The following is a 5000-nucleotide window of genomic DNA, read 5'->3' as shown; positions in this document are numbered from 1 at the left end:
GCCCGGGGTGGCATTTCATTACATATTTAACGCAGCACAGTTCCCTCCAGAGGACCTCGCCCAGTTCCTTCGCTGCAGTGGGCGTCGCTACTCAAAGCATTTTTCTCCACACCCGGAGCCGCCGCTGTTGATGCAGGCCGTTAGCTTCTTTTGGCGCGTCCGTCTGCCTGTTCCGCCGCGCCGTGCCGCGGTTCGCCAAAGGATTTCCTCGGTCAGCCGCCACCGACGCGGGAGGGGGGGAGAGGCGGCCGTCGCGGGATAAGGCGGCGTTACCGACGGCGGCGGAGAGAGAAAAATATTATGCCTCTCCATCCGACATATTCCCGAGGATTGACCCATTTTCTGCCTCGGCTTCCCCCTGTCACTCTTGCGACCGCGCCGGATTTGCGGTTTTTGGACCGATGGCTAATTTTAGCTCCCTTGAACATCTGCAAAATCGGCGTCTCAAATATCGAGAAACATATTATCCGAGCGAGCGCCTCGCTCGCCATGAAAATAGGAACCGTTTCTTCACACGCGTTTTCCCCTCTTTTGCGGCCGAGCGGCTCCCGGTCGCATTGGCGCGACAAGTCTGCCGAGTGAGTCAAACGTCTATGTACCAAAGTTCTTCGTACGATGTCGCTTTCTCTCGCCATTAACGATGCTAGCTAGTAGCCTAGCGGGGGTTAGAGCTTTGTTTGTCTCAGGTTGCCATGGTGTTGCTAATTGGCGACCTTTAATTACTAAGCAACTAGTCCATGCCCGATCAAAGGGCACAGTTTAACAAAATATAAGGACGACTTTGCAAAAAATAATAAGCAGAAGATGTGAAAATATTGGCATATTAGAGCTTCAGGCGGATCAGCGGAGTGCAGGTTTCTTCAGTCATTGGTTAAGTCGGGTTTATGAGGCTGCCATGCGCTACGCTCGCCGCGCAGGGGCGTCCAGGGGCGTGGCGTGCGACGTTGGAGGTCACGCCCTCGGCTCGCGTCTCCAGTGCTCGTGGAGATGCCTGCCAAGCGTGCTTCTCGTGCTTCACATAATGGATGATGATGTCACAAATCGCCCCGCTTTGTGGAAATTAATGATGATATCACAAATTTCCCCAACTAGTGGAATTTGATGATGATGTCACAAATCGCCTCTCATAGTGGAATTGGATGATGATGTCTCAAATCGTGCCGATTAGTGGAATTGCATGATGATGTCACAAAGCGCCCCGCTTAGTGGAATTGGATGATGATGTCACAAAGTGCTCCTCTTCGTGGAACTGGATGACGATGTCATAAATCATCCCGCTGAGTGGAATTGGATGACGACGTCACAAAGCGCCCCGCTTAGTGGAGTTGGATGATGACGTCACAAAGCGCCCCAGTTGCGCAGAGAGGCTCGCTGTTCGATTGTGTATAGGAAGTTTATTAATATTACACGTGTCGCGTGTCCGAATTTCGACCAAATTCGTCACTGCACGTCCTTGGCTCCCCAGCGATACATTCTCCAGGTGTGAAAAATTTGCCGAGATAATCAAAGGACACACATACAGAGATCCCTCGAAGTCTTGCTATTTGAAAGTGCTCAGTTTGCCCCCTAAAATTTCATTAAAGCATCTATGGCAACGCTTCAACCCTGGAAAGTTACCATTAAAAGGAATTTCCTTCACACAGCGTGTGCTGGCAAGAGGTGGATCGCAGAGGAGGTCTTTTTGTCAGGAGGGGATTAGCTAAAGGGGGTAGGTCGCCCGAACGCTTCTCTCTCTCTGGTCTTTATTCACACCCACACACACCGGCACCCACACACACACACACACACACACACACACACGTCCGGGTTCATGCTGAACTTAACATCACCCACAGCGCCTCCCCGGGTGCTGTGATCCGTGTATCAATAATTTCTGCGCCGGTTCCTGCCTCCACGAAACCATCGCAAGAACCCGAGAACAAAAACTCGCCGACATGCACCGATGCATACGGCGTGCGAGGCGTGCCAACGACGCCGCCGCCTCGATCGCGCTCTCTCTTTCTCTCTCTCTCTCTCTCTCTCTCTCTCTCTCTCTCTCTCTCTCTCTCTCTCCCTCACACTCTCTGACTCACCCACACACACCTCTGACCAGCCCCACCTTGGCGCCGCCGCCGTACGGTGCCACTGAGTTCTCCGCGTGATCCCGGGGGGAAAAAACATTATCCGTCATCCACGGCAGGTGGCATGACAGTGTGTGTGTGTGTGTGTGTGTGTGTGTGTGTGTGTGTGTGTGTGTGTGTGCGATTGTGTGCGTCCCTCGTGTCGATTGGGTAAACTCTCGCCGCATTCCTTGGCTCTCCCTCGACCCAACGATCGAGGAAGACCCATTTCCTTTATCTGCTGGGGGATGTGATGTCACCCCTACGCACCTCGAAAACACCTGACGCCTCACGCCAAGGCAGGTAGCCAGAAATAAAAAATGCTGGTTCTAGTAGCGGATTATGACCCGGATTGCTGACTGTTGTTTTATTTTTTGTTTGTTTGTTTTTTTTACTTTATTTTTCGGGGGGGGGGGGGTTCGATCGTCCCCGCCTCGGTATTATTCTTGTCCAAACACGACTCGTTGGACCCGAGCCAGCAGCCAAAACTCCACTGGAGTGCGGCGGAAGACCCAATTATTCCGCAACACCTTCCTTTTCTGTTTTGTCCTCAGTTTATTAACTCTGGCCCCTCGAGCGAACAACTGTTTTTTCGCAAATTGAGCCGCTGCCGGATAATTAAGACACATGTACGACATATTGTGGGGCTGGGTTGATTTAGCCGAACAAATCTAGCGGGTGGTGGTGGGTGGGGAGGGGGAGGTGATTACCGGGTTCAAACGGCCAATCAGGACTTTTTTTCCGGACCGGTTTTGGACCCCGGAGCTCGGACGCCCCGGAGCGGCCGCCCCCCCCCCCCCCAGCGCCCGCCGGGCGACTCGCCCATCGCATCGCTCGGGATTGAAGGGCGTGTCCTGGAGTTGGCCGGTGACGTCACCGCGCCAGGAAGGCGAAGCAAATCACCCTCAGGGCGATTATGTCGTGTTGTTTTTTTTTTGTTTTTCCCTCAGCACGTCACAATAAAAAAAAAGACCACCTGCGGCGGCGTGGCGGTCCGGATGCGGGCGCCCCCCCCCGGTTGCACGTCCTTCCTCAGCGGTGTGAGTTGTGGGGCCGAACTGGACGACACCTTTGGGGACCTTTTTGGGTTACTGATCCCCGGCCCCGGATCCACGTGACGGTGCTCCTGACCGGGACACGCTCCCCGTTGAGTGTCGCGGATGTGGCCAAAACTCCACTTCACGGCTCCGACTCCGGTTTCAGGCGCTCGCCAAAGGCTCGCGGAACCAGCCCCGATAGGGAGGAACTCGAGCGAAAAGGCAACGGCGTCACCGGCTTTTATGGCGAGAAAAAAATGCAAAAAAACGGCGACAACTCAGGCAAAGCGCCGGAAAACAAAGCCGCGAGGAAGTGTGCGTGCGTGTGTGTATTAACTCGGCGCTCGTCCGGTGGAAACTCTAAAGCACTTCGGCGTCTCGGCGCCTGGGTGTCGGTCGTCGGAGCGCAAGGGAACGCAGAGTGCCAGGGGATCAGAGCGGGGAGCACTCTTCATTGAAATGAGGGGCAGCGTGGGCCCCTCTCCGGTGTCTGCGGGTGGGAGTGGGAAAAGAACATCCCGCCCGCTCCGCGACTTTGTTCATTTCCGACGCCGGCGGGCTGTTGAAAGTGCTCTCGAGTGCTTCCGTTACAACTTCAAACTCCTTTTCTTTTTTTTCCCTTCTTTTTTTGAGACAAAAGTCGGACGGACCGTACAGCCAGGTAAGCTGTTCAAAAAGAAACGCCTGAAAAGATTCTATTCTCCAGCTCGTTTTTTTGAAGGTTTGTTTTGCATTTTTACTCTTCTTAATCAATTTAGTCTTTTGGGTTTTTATTTGGCTGCCTTTTGTCCATTTTACCATTCGTTTATTTAATATATTGGGAATTTCTTTTACCGTCCATTGTTGTTTTTTAGGTCTTTTTTGTTTATCGTTCATGTTTTTTAGGCGTACCGTCTCTTTCAAAATCTGCGTGTGTTGACATTTTTTTCTAAACAGCCCAGGCGGCAGAAATAGGCAGAGAATTCACAACAGAAAGAGCCAAAAATATGAAAATATACAGAATACACAAAGTATCTATGTCTATCTGTCTGTCTGTCTGTCTGTCTGTCTGTCTGTCTATCTATCTAAATATCTATCTATCTAAATCCCTGTCTGTCTGTCTGCATTCCTGCCTCAGAGGTCGCAGATTAGATTGTGACTTAATGTTCAATTCAGGACAAGAGAGCAATCAAGGACAGCAGACGGCTGTACATCTATTGATGATATATTTATTTCTGTATGTATGTATTTATTTATTTATCTATCGGTGTATACACATGGTTGCCGTGCCTTTTCTGGAGATGGCTTTTTATCTTTTCTTTTTTTCTTCCCCCCCTTCTCCTTCTCCTCCGGCGGAGGTTGGTGGTTGGAGCAATCATGCAATCGGGAGAGCGTTCCGACTCGACTAATCAACAAAGGAAATCCATACAGAAGTGAGCTCTCTCCAAGATCAAGGCCCCTAGATAGGTTTTCATTAGATTGATGAATTCTATTGATGTCGTCCATCAAGGACTCCTCAATCAATTCGGGAAAAAATATAGAACGACGCGTCCTCGGAGAGAAATTGAGCTTTCTCGTTTTCTTTTTTTTTTTTTTTTCTGTGTGTGTTGTGTGTGTGTGTGTGTGTGTGTGTGTGTGTGTGTGTGTGTGTGTTGTGTAGGGTGCGGAGCAATGAAAAAAACACCCTTTCCTTCTGCGTGTGTGTCGATCCTCTTGCAACCAGTGCAACCATCCACTGGCAATGTGGTTCTCAAATGAAGCTCAGCAGGTATTGGGGAGCCTTATGTGTACCAAGAAAAAGCTGATTTTTTTTTTTTTTTGGGGGGGGTTTGGTTTGTTTTTGTTGAAATGGGTAACCAACAACAACAACAACAACAACAACAAC

General features: G+C 50.8%; 1 protein-coding gene across 7 annotated transcripts in view; it reads right to left on the bottom strand.

Annotated features, from left to right (window-relative positions):
• Window positions 1-5000, bottom strand: part of nlgn2a (neuroligin 2a) — a gene marked incomplete at its 3' end in the record, with an annotated part of 94318 nt that overhangs the window by 47805 nt on the left and 41513 nt on the right. The gene's annotated exons all lie outside the window — the stretch shown is intronic.

The sequence above is a fragment of the Zeus faber genome (genome assembly GCF_960531495.2).
Source record: "Zeus faber genome assembly, chromosome: 22".
NCBI lineage: Eukaryota > Metazoa > Chordata > Actinopteri > Zeiformes > Zeidae > Zeus > Zeus faber.
This window is presented reverse-complemented; position numbering and strand designations above follow the sequence as displayed.